The 22,533-nt window shown below is 45.7% G+C and overlaps 1 pseudogene; it reads left to right on the plus strand.

Moving 5' to 3' along the window:
- The first annotated feature begins 238 nt into the window (after positions 1 to 238).
- On the plus strand, positions 239 to 20,583 carry LOC137569882 (uncharacterized; annotated as a pseudogene).
- The last annotated feature ends 1,950 nt before the right edge of the window (positions 20,584 to 22,533 follow it).

Here is a 22,533-nt window from a genome sequence, read left to right on the forward strand (position 1 = left end):
TTCCTGACATAATTGGCTGGCAGTGGTGGCATCGTTTAGTACATTAGTACGCAGTTTAGCTCGCTATTCTGAGTACTAAAGGCTGGAAGCTTGCTAGAAGCAACTAGCCTACAGAAGTCTACTCAGTGCAGAATCTATATACGTTTTTTTTTGGTTCAAAGATACACACTTGGTGTTTGCTTTCCCTCCCCCCTTTTTTCTTTTTATTTTGTGCAACACGATGGCTCAGAAAGCATCCAGCTATGCAAGGCAAAACAAAGAGATACTACTCAACCTGTGTGAGCACAAAGGCATCAAGACGGTGAGCGGCCTAACTAAGGAGCAGTTAGTTCGTGCGCTCGAGGAGTATGATGAGGCAGAGCAAGCCCGTGCTTCAACGTCAGTGGATGCAGCTCACGACACGCCAGAGGAGGAATCGCTCCCGCTACAGGATGCGAGTGGAGACGATGTCCTGGATGATCCACGAACACTGAGATGACATCTCTGGAAGCTGATCTACAGCTACTGAACTCGGCTGATCCTGAACTGCGCCTAAAGCTGATCCTACTGCACCGACAGGCAGAGAAGGAACAAGCGGCACAGCGACTCCAGGCCGAGAGGGAACAAGCTGCACAGCGACTCCAGGCCGAGAGGGACAGACTCCAGGCCGAGAGGGAACAAGCTGCACAGCGACACCAGGCCGAGAGGGAAAGTGCTGAACGGCAACACCAGCTGGAGCTGGCTAAACTTCAGCAGCAGAACCGGTCTGCTGGACCCGCAGAACGCGAAGGTGAGCGAGTCCACAGAATCCCCCTGGATAAGTTCCCCGCTATGGACAAGGACTCTGACATAGACACTTTCCTACAGGGGTTTGAAAGGACTTGTCGGCAGTATGGGGTGCCCCGTGAGCAGTGGGCAAGATACCTCACACCAGGGCTGAGAGGCAAGGCCCTGGAGGCGTTTGTGAGTCTCCCCCAGGAGGAAGAAACAGACTTTGAGGCAATTAAGAAAGCCATCATTGCACGATACCACCTCACGCCAGAGGTGTATCGCAAACGTTTCAGGACAGTGCAGCGAGGTCCTAATGACAGTTACCTGGATCATGCGTGCAACCTGCGCACTGCCTTCCAGCAGTGGGTAAAAGGACTGGCTGTTGAAACCTTTGATGCCCTGCAGGAACTGATAATAAAAGACCAGTTCCTCCACACTTGCCCTGTTGAGGTCCGGCAGTTTGTACGGGACCGAGAGCCAAAGACCGTGGATGAGGCAGCGAAAGTTGCTGATGCCTACACGTCCAATCGAGCATCTGATTTTCGGAGGACTACGGCGCCCAGCTGGAAGGGAGAAAAGCCTGCGAGACCTTCTCCTCTGAGCACCCAGCGAAGCCAAGTCCCGCAGCCGCCTGGAGGTAGAACAGCCACCGTTGACACTCGGAGATGTTTTGCCTGTAACAAACCGGGTCACATCAGTGCTACGTGCCCAGAAAAGAAGAAGGAAGCCCCAAACTCTGGCGGGGCCCGGAATGCGTTGTGTGCCACCAGGAATGCAGGTAGCTATGCAGAGAACCTGCAACCTGTCACGGTTGGGGATACAGTTACCACCGGTCTAAGAGACACTGGAGCAGAGGTGACTCTAGTGCACCCCCAGCTTGTGAACCCTGAGGAGTACATTCCTGGCAAGACTATGGCTGTCAAAGGAGTTGGGGGCGTCACCCCCGCCATACCCACCGCCTTGGTCCACCTGGATTGGGGGGCCGGCAGCGGAATGAAAGAAGTGGGGGTAACGGATGCCATCCCCACAAACGTTTTGTTGGGTACTGACCTGGGACGGTTAGTGGCCCGGTATGAGCCTACTCCACACCCCATGGAGCCTGCATCCCCTGCAGAAGTTCAGGACTCTTGCAAGGTACTGTGTGATAATGCTGTGCAAGCGGGGAGTGCTGGTGAGGCCCCAGGGGCTACGGACTGTGTACTAGGAGCCAGCCCTAGTGAGTCTCTAGTGCCCAGGCCTGGAGGAGGACACGTTGTTACCATGAATGCAGATAATGTTGATGTAATATGTGATGTGTTGCATGATGACATGTGTACAGTGAACGCTCCGTCAGCTGCAGTGGTGACCCGCAGTGCTCACCGGGCTGCAGCAGACGAATTGTCCACTGAAGGGGCTGATGTCACTGGGTCGGGCTCTTCCACCTCAGAGCCTGGCTCTGAGGACCCAGAGGCCTCTCAGTTTGCCACCTCCCTGGTGCCTGTGGCCGACAGCGCTGAGTTCTCCGAGGCTGTGCGACTTGATAGCAGCCTGGAAGAGCTCAGGAGTCTGGCGGACAGGGCACCGGTGGAGGGCGACAAAGTGAGGGTGTACTGGGAACACGGCAGACTGTACAGAAAGGTTATTGCCTCTGAGCCGTCTGAAGTGGAGGAGGCCGACCGGCAGTTGATTGTTCCCCACAGGTACAGGGAGCAGCTATTAAGAATAGCACATGAGGTGCCCCTGGCTGGTCACTTGGGGATCCGCAAGACCAAATCCCGGCTTGCCCACAATTTTTATTGGCCCCACATGGGGACAGATATTGCTGATTTTTGCCGGTCTTGTGTCGCCTGTCAGCGGGTCGGCAAAGCAGGTGACACCGACAAAGCCCCACTGAGGCCCTTACCCATAATAGAGGAGCCCTTCCAAAGGGTTGCTGTTGACATAATTGGGCCTCTGGCAATACCCAGCAGCACAGGGAAACGTTTCATTCTCACGGTGGTAGATTATGCCACTCGCTACCCTGAAGCTGTAGCCCTGAGCTCCATACGGGCAGACAAGGTTGCGGACGCATTGGTGCGCATTTTCTCACGGGTCGGTTTTCCCCGTGAAATGCTCACCGATCACGGCCCGCAATTCATGTCGCGCCTAATGGAATGCCTCTGTAAACAAATGCAGGTAGAACACATCATGGCCAGCCCTTACCACCCCCAGACAAATGGGTTATGTGAGCGGTTCAATGGTACTCTGAAACAGATGCTAAGGGTGTTTGTTGAATCGCAAGGGAGAGACTGGGAGTGATACCTGCCCCACTTACTGTTTGCTTATCGTGAGGTGCCCCAGGCATCCACCGGGTTCTCGCCCTTTGAGCTATTATATGGGAGGAGGGTACGCGGACCCCTCGATCTCCTTCGAGAGGTCTGGGAGGGGCAGGACATGGGTCCCGGGGTCTCCATAGTGGAATACGTTCTAAAGTTCCGGGAAAAGATGGACACCCTGGTGGGGTTAGTGCGAGAGAATCTGACTCAAGCCCAGGCCACCCAGAAGCAGTGGTATGACCACGGGGCTAGGGAGAGAGTTTATGAGGTAGGTCGCAAGGTATGGGTCCTAAACCCGATGCGACAGAATAAGCTGCAGGCCGCTTGGGATGGGCCCTATACCATACATAGGAAGATTAGTGATGTGACCTATGTGGTCGCGCTGGATGACCGAGGTAAGCAGCTGAAAACATACCATGTAAATATGTTAAAGGAACATCATGCTAGAACCGCTTGCGCTCTCCCTGTCTGCAGTTTGCTACCGGACGGTGAAGCAGAGGCCCTGGTTGACATCCTGGCATCCACCCAGGAAACCGACTCTGTTGCCAAGGTGCAGATCAATCCGGAGTTGACAGCAGAGCAGCAGGCTGGGCTATCTGATGTGCTGACCCTTTACCGTGATACCTTTACAGCCCGCCCTGGTCTGACCAGCCTGGCTGTACACCATGTTGACACCGGAAATAACAAGCCGGTTAGACAGTCAGCCTATAGAGTCTCCCCTGAGGTTCAGGCCCACATCAGCAAGGAGATTGAGGAAATGCTGTCACTAGGGGTGATCCAACGGTCGCACAGCGCATGGGCATCACCTGTAGTGCTAGTACCCAAACGGGACCAGACCACTCGGTTCTGTGTAGATTATCGAAAACTAAATTTGATAACTGCGTCAGATGCTTACCCAATGCCGAGGGTCGACGAATTGTTAGATAAGCTAGCTGGCGCGCAATATCTAACAATCGTGGATTTGAGTCGGGGATACTGGCAGGTCCCTCTAACAGCTGAGGCACGAGAGAGGTCTGCCTTTATCACCCCCTCAGGTCTGTTTGAATTTAATGTAATGCCTTTTGGAATGAAAAACGCCCCTGCCACCTTCCAAAGGGTTGTAAATGGTCTCCTGGAAGGTTTGGAACACTGCGCTGTCGCCTACCTAGATGACATCGCCGTGTTTAGCGCCAACTGGAACGACCACTTAGCACAGCTGTCACAGGTTCTGGGACGCATCACTGCAGCAGGACTAACAGTCAAGCCTAGCAAGTGTCAGATAGGCAAGAAACAGGTACAGTACCTGGGACATGTGGTGGGGGGGGGGAGAGCTTCGTCCAGATACTGGGAAGGTAGATGCCATTGTGTCCTGGCCCACCCCCCACACGAAGAAGCAGATTCAGTCCTTCTTAGGAACGGCTGGGTACTATAGAAAGTTTGTCCCCAACTACAGTGCCCTCGCCAAGCCATTGACAGATCTCACCAAAAAGAAGCTGCCCAAGCAGATTCTCTGGACGCCAGAATGTGAACAGTCATTCACAGCTCTGAAGAGGGCCCTAGCCAGCCCTCCCGTGTTGCAAGCGCCAGACTTCAGCCGACGGATTGTAGTCCAGACGGACGCCTCAGCCTTTGGCCTAGGTGCTGTATTAAGCCAGGTAAACCAAACTGGGGAAGAACATCCGATTCTGTACTTAAGTCGGAAGCTGCTACCCCGGGAGGTAGCTTACGCCACCATAGAGAAGGAGTGCTTGGCAATTGTATGGGCCCTACAAAAGCTGCAGCACTATCTCTACGGTCGTGTATTCACCGTCGTAACCGACCACAACCCTCTTAGTTGGTTACATCGGGTTTCTGGGGACAATGGAAAACTGCTGAGATGGAGCTTAGTTCTCCAACAATATAGCTTCACCATTCAACATAGGAAGGGGAGCAATCATGGGAATGCTGACGGACTGTCCCGTCAAGCTGAACCAACAATGTAGGTGCTGGCAGGATAATTTGGGAAGATCATCTGCCTTGCACCAAGTTAACGGCGGAGGTGTGGAGATATATTGAGGTGCTGATGATATTAAGGATAACAGGAACATATTCTTTCATTTTTTTCTGCCAGAAGGGAGCAGGTTACCTTGAGTTGCTTGGGGCAAGGAAATGGGTGATTGTCTTGACCATATGAGGTGCTTTGAGTCTGTATGCAGTTCCTCTGAGAGTGCTAATGGGATTATCCGCCTGGCTTTTGAACTCAGGAGACGGCCCATTGTCTCAATACACAAAGCAAGAGGACCAGAGCCTGGAGACTAACACAGGAACGTTTGAAATGTACATGACAGGCTATTAGAAATGGGTGAAGTCCTGTTGATACCATTTTTTACCTGTGGAAATTAAATCATTAGTGGAGGTGCAAAACTATACCTGTAAATTACATCTAATAAAACGGAGACAGGAAAAAGCCTTAATCAAGTTTTCACCTGGAGTTAAAAGACTCACTTCACAATCTTTGATGTATAGACTTTTACCTGGAAATGGAATATGTCTGAGATTTAATTAAAACCTAGTTCCTCCCCTCCCCAAGGAAGTTGCAGCCTCCAGGCGTAGCTCAGAGTATAAAAAGCAGAGGCAAATGCCTAGTGACCATCTGCTCTGGGAGTTAGCGCATAGCTAGAGTCGATCTCGACTTCCGGTCGAACAAGCGGCATGCTCCTGCCGACAACGTTGAGACCTTCAAGTTGGTAACGTTTTTTTAATCCCCATTTTTATTTTACGCAAATATCCGTGTGTGTTATCTTTGTAACTTTTATCTTGTAACTATTTTTACTTTGTTTTTGTAATCTTTTTGTATATATTAAGTTCTGCATTGTTCTATGTTTTTCTAGAATATTAAATTATTATTTAATAAGTTTAACTTCTGCCGTACTAAACTAACACTCATAGCCTAGAAGAGACTATGAGTGTTAGTTTAGTACGGCAGAAGTCAAACTTATTAAATAATAATTTAATATTCTAGAAAAACATAGAACAATGCAGAACTTAATATATACAAAAAGATTACAAAAAACAAAGTAAAAATAGTTACAAGATAAAAGTTACAAAGATAACACACACGGATATTTGCGTAAAATAAAAATGGGGATTAAAAAAACGTTACCAACTTGAAGGTCTCAACGTTGTCGGCAGGAGCATGCCGCTTGTTCGACCGGAAGTCGAGATCGACTCTAGCTATGCGCTAACTCCCAGAGCAGATGGTCACTAGGCATTTGCCTCTGCTTTTTATACCCTGAGCTACGCCTGGAGGCTGCAACTTCCTTGGGGAGGGGAGGAACTAGGTTTTAATTAAATCTCAGACATATTCCATTTCCAGGTAAAAGTCTATACATCAAAGATTGTGAAGTGAGTCTTTCAACTCCAGGTGAAAACTTGATTAAGGCTTTTTCCTGTCTCCGTTTTATTAGATGTAATTTACAGGTATAGTTTTGCACCTCCACTAATGATTTAATTTCCACAGGTAAAAAATGGTATCAACAGGACTTCACCCATTTCTAATAGCCTGTCATGTACATTTCAAACGTTCCTGTGTTAGTCTCCAGGCTCTGGTCCTCTTGCTTTGTGTATTGAGACAATGGGCCGTCTCCTGAGTTCAAAAGCCAGGCAGATAATCCCATTAGCACTCTCAGAGGAACTGCATACAGACTCAAAGCACCTCATATGGTCAAGACAATCACCCATTTCCTTGCCCCAAGCAACTCAAGGTAACCTGCTCCCTTCTGGCAGAAAAAAAATGAAAGAATATGTTCCTGTTATCCTTAATATCATCAGCACCTCAATATATCTCCACAGCGTCTTACGCGACACACGAATGTGTGAGATGATACCTATCTCCTATTTGTAGGCATGTTACCTATACTCAGCACCAACAGTTATATCATGGAGCAGGACGGATATTATGTTATGTACTCAAAAAATACACCTCTTTCTTGTCCTTTTACTTATATATGCATATTTCAAACTGCATCAAGCTAGCTAGTGCATAATATGCTCAACTTAAATCCCTGTGTGAATGTTGGTTTATTTATACGTATACATGTAGTTTTATATATATATATATATATATATATATATATATATATATATATATATATATATATATATATATATATATATATATGTATATATATATATATATATATATGGGCTTATATACGTATATATTTGTTACAGTGATCTATGCTGCACAGGTTTTGTTATAATTACACACACTGTTTGCTATATGGTATTATTACAATTGATATGCACAGTATTAGTTTGAAGAATATGTTGCTTCTCAAGTGCTATTCACTGTTCCCAGGTGCATTTTCAACATCCTCAGTATTTTCTATCTGAGCGGTTGGTTATCCATATTGAAAACTCAGGCCATCTCAATAGTCTACTTTGTTGGGCCTTGGAACTATACTCAGCTAAGGACAAGCTTATTAAAAGAACTAGTTTATGTACATCTAGAGATGAGCGTAATGACCTAATTACGATTTCGCGTAATTTCGCGTAATTAGTGTAATTACGATTATGGCCGTAAGTACATAATCGTAATGAAGAAGGATTTCGCGAAATTTCGCGTAAGCGTAATTTTCGCGTAATTTTCGCATTACAATGGTTATTTGTTCATGCCGTAATTTCGCATTAAACGCTACCGTAATTTCGCGTTAATCCGTAACGCTCCGTACGATATAAAAAAGCCGCCGACTTTAAGGGTTAATAGCAAAGCCCCCTTAAATGCTAAGAGCCTCAAATTTGGAGAATATATTAAGGAGATCAGGAGGAATAAGAGGGAAAAATTTTTTTTCAAAAAGACCTTATAGTTTTTGAGAAAATCGATGTTAAAGTTTCAAAGTAAAAATGTATACATTTAAAAACCCGCCGACTTTAACGGTTAATAGCAAAGCCTGCTTAAAGTTTAGGAACACCAAATTCCTAGGGTATATTAAGGGGATCAGTGGGAATAAGAGGAAAACATTTTTTTCAAAAAGACCTTATAGTTTTTGAGAAAATCGATTTTTAAGTTTCAAGGGCAAAAATGTCTTTTAAATGCGGAAAATGTCAGTTTTTTTTGCACAGGTAACAATAGTGTATTATTTTCATAGATTCCCCCAAGTGGGAAGAGTTTTACTTACTTCGTTCTGAGTGTGGGAAATATAAAAAAAAAACGACGTGGGGTCCCCCCTCCCAGACCTCTTTAACCCCTTGTCCCCCATGCAGGCTGGGATAGCCAGAATGCGGAGCACCGGCTGCGTGGGGCTCCGCACCCTGACTATACCAGCCCGCATGGTCCATGGATTGGGGGGTCTCGGAAGGGGAGGGGCAGCCAAGCTTTCCCCTCCCCCTCCGAGCCCTTGTCCAATCCAAGGACAAGGGGCTCTTCTCCACCTCCGATGGGCGGTGGAGGTGGAGGCCGCGATTTCCTGGGGGGGAGGTTCATGGTGGAATCTGGGAGTCCCCTTTAAAAAGGGGTCCCCCAGATGCCCCCCCCCCCTCCCAGGAGAAATGAGTATAGAGGTACTTGTACCCCTTACCCATTTCCTTTAAGAGTTAAAAGTAAATAAACACACAAACACTTAGAAAAAGTATTTTAATTGAACAAAAAACATAACCACGAAAAAAGTCCTTTAATATTCTTAATTAACCATTAATACTTACCTGTCCCTTTAAATAAATGATCCCTCGAAATAGCCTCGGAAATGTTCTATCAGTTACAATGTAACAAAGTTATTACAATGTAACAACTTTGTTACATTGTAACTACGCCGCACCCGACGTCACTCGCCGCCGCCGCATACGCGTCTGCGCTGCACACATTCCCGACAGAGCTCTGAGCTATATAGCTCAGAGCTCTGAGAAGCATCTTTGTATTTTGGCTCCAAGGAGCCCCATTGGTCCTTAGCAGACCAATGGGGTTCCTTCAAATCAAAAGGAACCCCATTGGTCTGCTAAGGACCAATGGGGCTCCTTGGAGCCCAAATACAAAGATGCTTCTCAGAGCTCTGAGCTATATAGCTCAGAGCTCTGTCGGGTCCGTGCAGGACGCTAAGTCCCCGCAGCTCCCGCTGTCCACCCCGCCCACATCTGTCACCCACATGTGGGTGACATGTGGGTGACATGTGGGAGAGGCGGGGAGGGCAGCGGGAGCTGCGGGGACTTAGCGTCCTGCACGGACCCGACAGAGCTCTGAGCTATATAGCTCAGAGCTCTGAGAAGCATCTTTGTATTTGGGCTCCAAGGAGCCCCATTGGTCCTTAGCAGACCAATGGGGTTCCTTTTGATTTGAAGGAACCCCATTGGTCTGCTAAGGACCAATGGGGCTCCTTGGAGCCAAAATACAAAGATGCTTCTCAGAGCTCTGAGCTATATAGCTCAGAGCTCTGTCGGGAATGTGTGCAGCGCAGACGCGTATGCGGCGGCGGCGAGTGACGTCGGGTGCGGCGTAGTTACAATGTAACAAAGTTGTTACATTGTAATAACTTTGTTACATTGTAACTGATAGAACATTTCCGAGGCTATTTCGAGGGATCATTTATTTAAAGGGACAGGTAAGTATTAATGGTTAATTAAGAATATTAAAGGACTTTTTTCGTGGTTATGTTTTTTGTTCAATTAAAATACTTTTTCTAAGTGTTTGTGTGTTTATTTACTTTTAACTCTTAAAGGAAATGGGTAAGGGGTACAAGTACCTCTATACTCATTTCTCCTGGGAGGGGGGGTGGGCATCTGGGGGACCCCTTTTTAAAGGGGACTCCCAGATTCCACCATGAACCTCCCCCCCAGGAAATCGCGGCCTCCACCTCCACCGCCCATCGGAGGTGGAGAAGAGCCCCTTGTCCTTGGATTGGACAAGGGCTCGGAGGGGGAGGGGAAAGCTTGGCTGCCCCTCCCCTTCCGAGACCCCCCAATCCATGGACCATGCGGGCTGGTATAGTCAGGGTGCGGAGCCCCACGCGGCCGGTGCTCCGCATTCTGGCTATCCCAGCCTGCATGGGGGACAAGGGGTTAAAGAGGTCTGGGAGGGGGGACCCCACATCGTTTTTTTTAAAATATTTCCCACACTCAGAACGAAGTAAGTAAAACTCTTTCCACTTGGGGGAATCTATGAAAATAATACACTATTGTTACCTGTGCAAAAAAAACTGACATTTTCTGCATTTAAAAGACATTTTTGCCCTTGAAACTTAAAAATCGATTTTCTCAAAAACTATAAGGTCTTTTTGAAAAAAAAATTTTTCCTCTTATTCCCACTGATCCCCTTAATATACCCTGGGAATTTGGTGTTCCTAAACTTTAAGCAGGCTTTGCTATTAACCGTTAAAGTCGGCGGGTTTTTAAATGTTTACATTTTTCCTTTGAAACTTTAACATCGATTTTTTCAAAAACTATAAGGTCTTTTTGAAAAAAAAAAATGTCCTCTTATTCCTCCTGATCTCCTTAATATATTCTCCAAATTTGAGGCTTTTAGCATTTAAGGGGGCTTTGCTATTAACCCTTAAAGTCGGCGGCTTTTTTATATTATACGGAGCGTTACGGTTTAACGCGAAATTACGGTAGCGTTTAATGCGAAATTACGGCATGAACGAAATGCGAAATTACGCGTTGAAAATTACGCTTACGGTATTTTCAATTACGATTTTAATGGCAATTACGCTACTGTAATTTCGCATCGTAATCGCAAATTTCGCATGCGTAATTTTACTAATGCGAAATTACGAAAATTTCAGCTCAACTCTATGTACATCCTACTTAACATGGGTGGGGAGGGCTGGCCACCACAGACACCCAAGTTAAGTAAGTTCGGGGAATGAAACTTCCTAGATTCAGTTATAGGGAGTGGGGTGGGCTAGGGGGGGGGTTGAGGTAGGTGGTGTAGAGGGGGGTAGGGTCCTACAATCTCATACTTTTGTTATTAATTATCCAGCCTTAGTGGTAAAACATCTGGAGGTTTCTAAATCCATCCTTTTCTTTGACCATGGCTAATTTACGTATAGTATCTTGGAACACTAGGGGACTGAATAATGTTATAAAGCGCAGACTGGTATTTGACTATCTGAAAAAACTCTCACCCCATATTATATGCTTGCAGGAAACCCACTTAACAGGTGGTAGAGTACTTTCTTTAAAAAAAAACCTGGATAGCAAGTTACCATGTATCACACTTTTCCTCCTTTGCAAGAGGTACAGCAGTATTAATCAGCAAAAACTTTCCAGGTTCAGTATGTGGAGTCCAGGTAGACACAGCAGGTAGATTCACAATAGTTACAGTGGCCATTGAAGGGAGAAAATTCACTGTGGTTTCTCTGTATGTTCCCCCGCCCTTCTCTGTCTCAGTCCTTGATGCACTGACTACTAAAATCCGTGACAGGCTGGATGGCCCAATTCTTATAGCTGGCGACTTTAATGCCGTCATTGACCTGCAAATGGACAAACTTTCCAAAACCACCCGAGCCTGTCCTCAGCTGGTAGAATGGATGTCCAGCCTGGATGTAACTGACATTTGGAGATGGCGCTTCCCAGAGCGTTTAGATTACTCGTGTTACTCAGACCAATTTAAATCTATGTCAAGAATAGATATGTGTCTAGGCACCAGAGATATATTACCACTCGTGGAGGAGATCAAATATCTCTCTCACGGTATCTCGGACCACTCTCCAATGGTCTGTGACCTGCGATATCTTGATGCGCGGCAACTAGGTCATTGGAGAATGGGCCCTTGGTGGCTGGAAGATCAGACAGTGTTAATGCCATGTATAGAATCTATGGAGCACTACTGGGTGGAGAACACTGGGTCAGCCGAGTTAAATGTATGCTGGGATGCGAGCAAGGCAGTGTTGAGAGGAGCATTCAGAGCCTCCATGTCGGTTATTAGACAAAATGATAAGGCCTCTCAGGATTTTATTGAAAGCAAAGCTAAAGAAGCAAAAAATCAGTTGACCTTATCTCCAGGTCCCGCAGCGTATGAGACCTGGGCCCTGGCCAGGAGATCTCTGGAGCTGGAGTTGGTGAGGCGGGCAAAACGTAGAGAAGTCATATACAGGCAAAAAGCTTTTGAATTTGGAAACAAATGCAGTAAGCTGTTGTCATACATGTTGAGATCAAACGAATCAATAAATGCTATCCCAAGAATCCTTAATAATTCAGGCACATTTAGTACCACTTCAGCTGATATTGCCAAAGAATTTTTTGACTTTTACTCTGACCTATATACTAGTAAGATTGGAAACTGTACGACCTCCATACCTTCCTTTTTGGATAAAATAGACCTGCCCTGCCTGGATGAGTCAGCCAGGTTGGCGCTAGATCTGCCCATCTCAGAATTTGAAATCTCACTAGCTATTGAATCCTTTAAAAAGGGGAAAACCCCAGGCCCAGATGGCATTCCAGTGGAATGGTATCTTAAAAGTAAATCCATATCTGTTCCCAAATTGGCCGATATGTTTGCACACTCATTGGATGTCGGGGCATTTCCGGGGTCACTCTATGAGGCCCTGATTATTCTATTACCAAAGCCAAATAAAAACCCTGATCTCTGTGAATCATACAGACCGATTTCTTTGATAAACACTGACGCTAAAATCTTAGCAAAAGTTCTAGCCAATAGGCTCAACCAATACATTACGTTATTGGTCCATGAAGATCAAACGGGTTTTATTCCGGGTAGGTCCACCAAATCAAATATCAGACGTCTCTTTTCAAATATACAATTTCCGCATAGTAACTCAGGTTTCAGAGTCATACTGTCCTTGGATACACACTAGGCCTTCGACTCGGTCGAGTGGCCATATATGAAGGCGGTGTTGTGCAAGATGGGCTTCGGTGAGGTATTCAGGAAATGGTTCGACATCCTATATGCTTTTCCCCGGGCAAGAATAAGGGTCAATTCCTATATCTCTGAGCCGTTTACAATACATAGGGGAACGAGGCAGGGGTGTCCCCTATCTCCTCTTTTGTTTGCATTAGCCATGGAACCCCTAGCCGAATATATTAGATCATCCCTGGTTATCGAAGGTCTTAGAGTTAACAGATTGGAGGAACGTATTTCCTTGTACGCTGATGACGTACTTTTGTACTTAGCAGATCCTGGACCTTCATTGGTAGAAGTATTCAAAATTTATCAGTCTTTTCAAAATGTATCGGGTCTAAAGGTGAATTGGTCCAAATCGGTCCTCTTCCCAGTGGCTCAAACCGCAGTAAACGTAATACACCAATCATCTCAGTTATTGGTAGCAGATTCTTTCAAATATTTGGGGGTAAATATAACAAGGAAACCAGAAGACTACATCCAATCTAATCTCATGCCCATTATCAGCTCACTGGGGGATAAATTCAAGGTATGGGGTAAACTTCCACTTAACCTAGCTGGTAGAGCCACAATAATTAAGATGGTATGTGCCCCTAAACTTCTATATATATTCCAAGCAGTGTCTATCTACATCCCTAAACGCATATTTAATAAACTGGATGCCATGGTTTCCGACTTCCTCTGGGGTGGCTCTGTGCCCCGCTTGTCACTTTCCACTCTCCATCTCCCTACTACACTTGGTGGCCTTGCACTTCCGAACTTTCGCCTCTATTATTTTGCCGCGCAACTTACATACATTCAACAATGGATGAGTACAGGTAGATCAGATTCCGCTATGAACGTGGAAGCAGACATAGCCACCTCATATGAGGCGTTAACTAACCTTATTTATAGAGGTATAGAACCATCTAAACAAGGCTCTCTGTTACTAACCTCTTCCTTGAAAGTATTTACTTCAATCTCTAAACTATTTCCAAGTGTGGAAGGTACAGTTTCCCCCAGTACTCCGCTATGGGCAAATCCTCGTTTGCCAGAGCTCCTTAAAATGGAAGACAGTCGGTTCTGGATTCAACATGGGATCAAATATATTAACCATATTTTTGTTGATGGTGAATTCAAATCCTTTGCTAGATTCAGGTCTGAATGTGGACTTCCGCGTCGCTCTCTGTTTCGCTACTTCCAGCTCCGAGATGCTATAAGGTCTCAAATGGGTACCTCGGGCATCCGTATTACTCCCTCTGAACTGGAACTTTTAGTTTTGAACAAAGACACCTCTAAACAAATCTCAAGAAATTACGTAGTTCTGTCACAAAAACTGGGTTTTCAAAAATTTGAGACAGCCAAAAATAAATGGAAAGCTGAGACTTACAACTTAACAGAAGCAGACTGGTCAGAAGTAGAAATGCACTATATGTCCAGTGTGATTAAAGCCAGTGATAAATTAATCCAAATTAAATGGCTGCCTGCAACAAATTTATTATACCCCTCTAAAACTCTCTAAAATGAGTCGTAATGCTAGTTCCAGATGTTATAAATGTGGCTGTCCTGAGGCAGATTTTATTCATTGTGTCTGGAATTGTGAGCCCGTCCAGAGATTTTGGAGTCAAGTAACGCATCTCCTTGCTCAAATTCTGCAGAGACCAATCGACCTTTCATTTAAGGCTTCAATGCTGAGCATCATTGACAATGTCACATGTGGCAAATACAAGCAATTATTCCTTAGAATAGCCTTTTTTTATGCAAGGAAATGTTTATTACTGAAATGGAAATCTTCTAACACTCCAACGTTGGATGATTTCAAATCTTTGACAAATCATCAGTTACCCTTATACTGCCTTACCTATCAGACCCGTGGCCACCCTAATAAATTTGACAAAGTCTGGGGAGGGTGGGTAATGAAGGGAGAGTCTATTGTTCCCAACTTAGATATTACAGTCAGTGTGTCAGATCTGCATATGTAATTCACTGTTCCCCAAATACTTGCAATGGTTCTGGTCAATTTAACTTCACAGTTGTTTATCTTCTGGTATGCTATATGTAGTAAATATGTCTAAGTGCTGGATTATGTACTTATATTATTATGTTTGGGCCCTGCTGGGTTTTGGGGTTATAGGACTTTCTTCGGGGAGGGGGGTTGTGGGATGGGAATGTTTTAGTTTGTGTTGTGTATAAAACTCAATAAAAATTCTCTTTAAAAAAAACAACATTGTATACATCAGCATCTGAGATTCTAGTAACGCACTGCTGTTCTGCACTGTAACTATGGGTTGCCCCACATGGCAAATGATGAGGCGTAAACTGTTTATAGACTTTGAATCGCACTACATGATAGTGCAACAAACAAAATATGTCTGTTACATGCAACATGTCAGTATGAAAATACCCTAAGGGCCTCTTTCCACTACGGTGAAACAGCTATGATCATTTGAATGTGATGTGCAGAAAACTGCAGCAGGCATTATTTATTCTTTCTTTCCCCGCATGCAATTCAGAAGCAGCCTATTCATTTCAAAAGGATGCGATTCCACATCTGAATTCACAATGCGAGAAAATGCTGCAAATCAGCTACAGTGGAAGCAGCCTAATTTTAGCAGTGTGCAGGGCTTACTTCAACCTCTTATAGACCACAGGCTTTACACCTGCTCCCCCCCCCCTCCCCCCAGTGACCAGGCCATTTTCTACAAATTAGCACTCTGCAGCTTTAATGGCTTGCTGCAGAGCCACACTTACGTGCACACAAATGAATTCCTCCCCCTTTTTTTGCCCACCAGCAGAGCTTTCTGTTGGTGGGCTCTGATCGCTGCTGCAGGCAGTGATTATTTATTTATTTAATTTTTTTTACAAATAAAAGTGATGATTTTTTTTCTTTAGCCAATCCCCCCGCCAGCTGATCACAGTGATCGCTTTCATAGGCATCAGTCTATGAGAGCCGAACACTTTCTAAGCCTCTCCAGGGGACAGCGGAGTGACACGGCTGTCCCCAGTACAGCGTTGCCGGAGATAGCAACGCCGTACAATGTAAATTGACAGCATTTCGCCGTTTAACAAATGCAATCGCCGCTGCGAGACTGATAACGTGACGGAGCAGGGATGCCTAGCAAAACACGCCCCCCGAACTTGATGCGCATTGGTGTTACACAGTCCTGGGGAGCCGCCGCGCTCACTCCAATCGGTGTGACGCAGTCGTAAGAATGTTAAAGGTGTTGTTTATTTGTAGTGGAGTTCAAGGCCCCGTTCACATCTGAAAATAGCAAAATGCTAGCGATTAACATTTTGCGCACATGATTTTACCGCGATTAGCGCGGTAAAGTCACTAGACACTTCCACGATTTCAGAGCGATTGCGGATAGTGATTTATAAGCACTGTACCACGACCGCTTCTGAATCACTCTAAAAAGCTGTAGGTAACACGTTTGCGATTGGTGCTAAATGCAAAATGCCTACGGTCGGTGCCAATCACAGCAGTGAGAGGCAGCTTTAAAAGCACTAGCGTTTTAGCGATTAACGGGAATCGCCCACTAATCGCTTAAGTGTGAATGGGCCCTAAGGCTACAATTTTTAAGGTTTCAGAGTGAAATATTGCTTAATTTTTTTTTTAATTAGTATTACTATTAACAATTTAGAAGATAAGAGAACTAAATGTATATTGTAAGTAGTAAATGGAAAAAAGTAACTGAGTCTCATGGAAGAAAGGTTTATATTTGATTTAAATATCAACCTACCCATTGCATGATATCATATGAATCAGTTCCTCTTCATTGTGCTGCTGAAAATCATGCATACCAATATTCTAAAACTTCTTGTGGAATTTAGAGATAAAAGAAAGTGTTAAATTTTCAGCCACAGTGAAAAAATGTTCATTGGCTCTGGAATCGAACCAGGAGCCCAGCTGAGTTCAGCGAAAGCTTGTCATCCACCAGAAAAAATATCATAATCAAATTAAGATGAAAGAGTTACAAAGTTTAATGAACAAGAACTGCATAAGTAATATTCACACAAGTATCCAACCTTGATGACCTACATTTTGTACTTTCACGTTTGCTATTAATGATTTGATTTTGCACAGTTTCACATCTTAAATCACTCTATAAAAATGGATTTGATATCCACCAACATTAGGCATGATTTGAATGTAAGATCTGATTTTCTTTGACTATATAAACCCAGGACCAATCAGAATACTATAATTTCATATAATTTGTATTTAATTTTATTGAAAAAACAAGAACATCGTATTACTATTAATTATAATTAAGGAAGCTAAAATTAGTGCCTTGTTTAGGCTAATGGTCAATAGCTTTCCTTCATTCCTTCATTACAATACATTTAAAGCAGGAGGATTAGCCATACTATGCCAGGGAAAAAACACATATATAAGTATATAAATACTTGATCTACTTACATAAAACACGTATTAATGTCCACGTTTTGATTTCAGTGAATTTTATAAAGTAAATGAAGATAATTATGTTCCGGGTGGGAACCATGTCTTTTGCCCACAGTTTGAGGCTAAATCCTGATTTCATTTCTTCCCTCAACTTTTTTTCTTTTCTGCTCCAATCGCTGAGTCACCTCAGCCTTGCTTGTAAACACAAGTGAGCAGAGGATCATGTTTCAGCTAGGCAGCTAAGCAGGGAAATAAAGGGAAGAGGAGGAATATATTATAGATAAAATGATCCCCCAGCATGCAACTGAATAATAACTGGCTATTAATGGACCAGTGCTTCTAAGGTATGTGATAACGCCAACCATAACAGCAGAAAAAGTTTTGCAATGCAGCATTAGCATCTTTATCACTTAATACACTCAGACCAGTTGCTGTTGAAATTTGATTTTTATGGTGACAATCCCACTTTAAAGTGAACCTGAGACAATGGAATATAAAAATGTATACATACCTGGGGCTTCCTCCTGCATGCTGACCCCCTGTGTTAAAGCAAACATGTGAGGAGAAACATTTTTTAGTTAAATATTCTGGATGATTCAGAACCAGAAAACTCACCGCTGGTGGCCAAAATCATCTTCATCTCCCTGGCTGCACTGCCTTTTGTGTACAAGCATGGCTGTACTGCGCAGGGGCAAGTATGGTCTGTGTGGCCACAAAAGCATTCAACAAGCTGTTGTTGTATATGCTTAGAGGGACTCTGCACTGGAACAGTGGGCCACCGGATGATCACGGAAGCCTCTGGGCAATGTGAATCAGAAGAATTTATGTTGCCAAGTACAAAAGAGTTGTACCCAGAATTGATTTTGGCTCATACAGGTTCTGAAGGGGGGTGGAGGGTAGATGGTGAGAGTAAGGGAGGAAATGTCCAAAAGCCAATAGCTGAGGTTGCCATACTACTGCATAATGCATCCATTTCTGAAGGGCCTGAGCACACTTGGAGCTTCTGTGCATTTTTCAGCAATGCATGCCAGTGTGGCTGAAAAATAAGACAGAAGCATTGCAAGTGTGCTTGGGCCCTTAATGTGGACCTAAACTCAGAACTTCCTCTCTGCTCTAAAAGATAAGCTAAATCATAATAACCTTTAAAGAGGAACTGTAGTGAATATAGCATAATTAATAAAATTGCTTATTTTTTACAATATTAATTTATAGATTATTTAGTCAGTGTTTGTCCATTGTAAAACCTTTCCTCTCCCTGATTTACATTCTGAATTTTATCACTGGTGCTGACATCTTTAGTTTTGCCAGGTGATCTGTACGAAATATTTGTACTGAAAGTTGTATGCACAGATGGAACTATTGCTTGCTTGGCAGTTGAAAAAGAAGTTATTTCCCACAATGCAACAAAGTTCACAGATAGCAAACTGTCAGGACCATGGTCATGACATCGCAGTGTAGGAGGGGTTTCACCACAATATCAGCCACACAGACCCCGGATGATCTATTCAAGAAAAGGTAAAGATTTCTTGTGGGAAAGCAGGTATCAGCTACTTATTAGAGGATGAGGTTCGATCCTGGGTTAAGGTTTCCTTTTAAAGATAAACATTTCTCTTTTTTTTACAGCTTATAGAATTCTTACAAAAACCCTGCAGTGTTTACTTCCTGGTATTCCTGGTAGCACAGAAAGGGTTAACCCCTAGTGTTTACAAATTAACATGGAACCACAGAACACAGACAGAACACAGTGGCACAGTACAGACAAAGCTGACAGCCCTGATTTACACTTGCTGATAAGGCTTAATTAGACAGGCTAATCTTTCTGAAGACACACTAAAGGTGGCCATACACTGGCCCGATTCGCGGCCGTTTCGACAGCAGATTCGATCCTGGGATCGAATCTGCTGCCAATCGTTTGCGCTAAACGCACCCGCCGATCCGATTTCCTCCCGAAATCGGATCGGTCCGTCAATCGCGCCGTGCGGGAAATTACCCTCGATCGCCCACGGGTAGGGAGCGCGTTGCTAGCGGCGGCCGATCCGATCAGGTATACATTACCTGACGCTGGCTCCCGGGCGTCTTCTCCGCATCTTCTCCGCGCTGCACCCGCTCCATCCCGGCGCTTCCTGTCACTGCAGTGACCAGGAAGTTCAAATAGAGGGCGCTCTATTTGAACTTCCTGGTCACGGAGTGACACAGGAAGCACCGGGATGGAGCGGGTGCAGCGTGGAGAAGATGCGGAGAAGATGCCCGGGAGCCAGCGTCAGGTAATGTATGATCGGGGGGGGGGGGGGACAGGCGGCAGCGGCGGCTCCACAGATTGTGATCGGTTTCAGGCTGAAATCGATTCACAATCTGTTTGCAGTAAAGGCAGCCATACGATCCCTCTCTGATCAGATTCGATCAGATAGGGATCTGTCAGCTGGTCGATCTAATGGCAAATCGACCAGTGTATGGCTAACTTAAGTGAATTTCTCATCAGAGTTTAGGTCCGCTTTAAGAATACTGATTGTAGCACTTGCAGTTGTGACTAGGCTCCTGCTGCAGGGACTTATGTTATGATTTCCATGTGTGGGATAATGTTGTGATACCTTGTCTGTTCAATTATGCTTATCTGCACAATAATATATTTTGAGACTAAAACCTTCATACCTGGTTACCACCACATCAGAGTGTGATACACTTGTACTTATTACAAATCAGTCGTGGGATGTTTGAGAAAATGTCACTGTTGTATATGGTTGTAGACAGTTTGTTTGCCAACACAAGCAGTACAGTTTCTTGCCTGTCTCTGCCTGCCTGCTCAGTGCAGTCTCTTGCCTCTGCCTGATTGCTCAGTGCAGTCTCTTGCCTCTACCTGCCGCGTACCTATGAAAGTCTTCTGCATCTGCCTGCCTGCTCAGTGTAGTCTCCTGCCTCTGCCTGCCTGCTCAGTGTAGTCTCCTGCTTCTGCCTAAAAAACAAATTAACCCTTTGCACTCTTGCATGCAAATGTTCAAACAAATGCGCTAACAGATTCACTCTTTCAGGCACCACTGCTATCCCTGAGAGGATGCCGGAGAGATATGTAGAGAGCACACTTCTCTTGCGCAGACTGGTCACGACTGGCAGAAGTTACTGGATCCGGTACCGGCGATACAGAAGGTTGAGGACAACGGCGTGGGAGCGATCAGTGTGCATGGGGCTGGAGGAAGCGTCTGTTATGTGTAAAACTTTTATTTTAGATTGTTTCTGGTTCCCTTTAAAGCAAATGTGAAGTGTTTCTGCACCCTATAGAGCCTTTCCGATCCTCTCACAATGGCATCATTCTAGCCCTGGTTCTAGCAGGTTCAAATCTGCTGTGCTGACGCCGGGAGTCCTCAGAAGGCTTCAGAAGCACTTGTGGCTGCAGTACAGAGCCGCCCATCTTCAGAAGCACTCATGGCTGCAGTACGGAGCCGCCCATCTTCAGAAGCACTCATGGCTGCAGTACGGAGCCGCCAATCTTCAGAAGCACTCGCCACTCGTGGCTGCAGTACGGAGCCGCCCATCTTCAGAAGCACTCGTGGCTGCAGTATGGAGATGCACATCATCAGAAGCACTGGTGGCTGCAGTACGGAGCTGCCCATCTTCAGAAGCACTCATGGCTGCAGTACTGAGCTGCCCATCTTCAGAAGCACTCGTGGCTGCAGTACGGAGCCGCCAATCATCATAAGCAGCCATGGCTGCAGTACGTAGCCGCCCATCTTCAGAAGCTCTCGTGGCTGCAGTAAGGAGTCGCCCATCATGAGAAGCACTCGTGGCTGCAGTACAGAGCCGTCCATCTTCAGAAGCATTCGTGGCTGCAGTACAGAGACATCCATCATCAGAAGCACTGGTGGCTGCAGTAAGGAGCCGCACACCTTCAGAAGCACTCGTGGCTACAGTACGGAGCCTCCCATCTTCAGAAGTACTCCTGGCTGCAGTACGGAGCTGCCCATTTTCAGAAGCACTTGTGGCTACAGTAAGGAGCCGCGCATCTTCAGAAGCACTTGTGGCTGCAGTACCGAGTCACGCATCTTCAGAAGCATTTGTGGCTGTAGTATGGAGTCGCGCATCTTCAGAAGCACTCGTGGCTGCAGTATGGAGTCACCCATCTTCAGAAGCACTCGTGGCTGCAGTATGGAGCCGCGCATCTTCAAAAGCACTCGTGGCTCCAGTATGAAGCCGCGCATCTTCAGAAGCACTGGTGGCTGCAGTACGGAGCCGTGCATCTTCAGAAGCACTCGTGGCTGCAGTATGGAACCGCCCAACTTCAGAAACACTCGTGGCTGCAGTACGGAGCCGTGCATCTTCAGAAGCACTCGTGGCTGCAGTATGGAGCCACCCATCTTCAGAAACACTCATGGCTGCAGTATGGAGCGCCCATCTTCAGAAGCACTCGTGGCTGCAGTATGGAGCCGCGCATCTTCAGGAGCACTCGTGGCTGCGGTACGGAGCCGCGCATCTTCAGAAGCACTTGTGGCTGCGGTACGGAACCGTGCATCTTCAGAAGCACTTGTGGCTGCAGTACGGAGCCATGCATCTTCAGAAGCACTCGTGGCTGCAGTACGGAGCCACGCATCTTCAGAAGCACTCGTGGCTGCAGTACGGAGCCGCCCATCTTCAGAAGCACTCCTGGCTGCAGTACAGAGCCACCCATCTTCAGAAGTACTCGTGGCTGCAGTACGGCGCACCCATCTTCTGAAGCACTCATGGCTGCAGTATGGAGCCGTGCATCTTCAGAAGCATCGTGCCTGAAGTACGGAGCCATGCATCTTCAGAAGCACTCGTGACTGCAGTATAGAGCCACACATCTTCAGAAGCACTTGTGGCTGCGGTACGGAGCCGTGCATCTTCAGAAACACTCGTGGCTGCAGTACGGAGCTGCCCATCTTCAGAAGCACTCATGGCTGCAGTACGAAGCCGCCCATCTTCAGAAGCACTCGTGGCTGCAGTACGGAGCCACGGATCTTCTGAAGCACTCGTGGCTGCAGTACGGAGCCACCCATCTTCAGAAGCACTCTTGGCTGTAGTACAGAGCCACGCATCTTTAGAAGCACTGGGAGCTTCCAAAGGTCTCCAAAGGCTTATTCAACCTGTTGGTTGAATATCTGAAACAGGGGTGACAGCGCTGGAACAAGGACATTGTGAAAGGACCGGCAAGGCTCTATAGAATCCAGAGCCTTTCTTCTGCATAGAGGAGTACCTTATATAACTTTTTTAATATTGCTAATATTTACATTTACTTTAATCACTACCACGTGTATGGTGTGATTCACTTGATTTGTGAAGATATT

Source organism: Hyperolius riggenbachi, chromosome 1 (assembly GCF_040937935.1).
Source record: "Hyperolius riggenbachi isolate aHypRig1 chromosome 1, aHypRig1.pri, whole genome shotgun sequence".
Lineage (NCBI taxonomy): Eukaryota > Metazoa > Chordata > Amphibia > Anura > Hyperoliidae > Hyperolius > Hyperolius riggenbachi.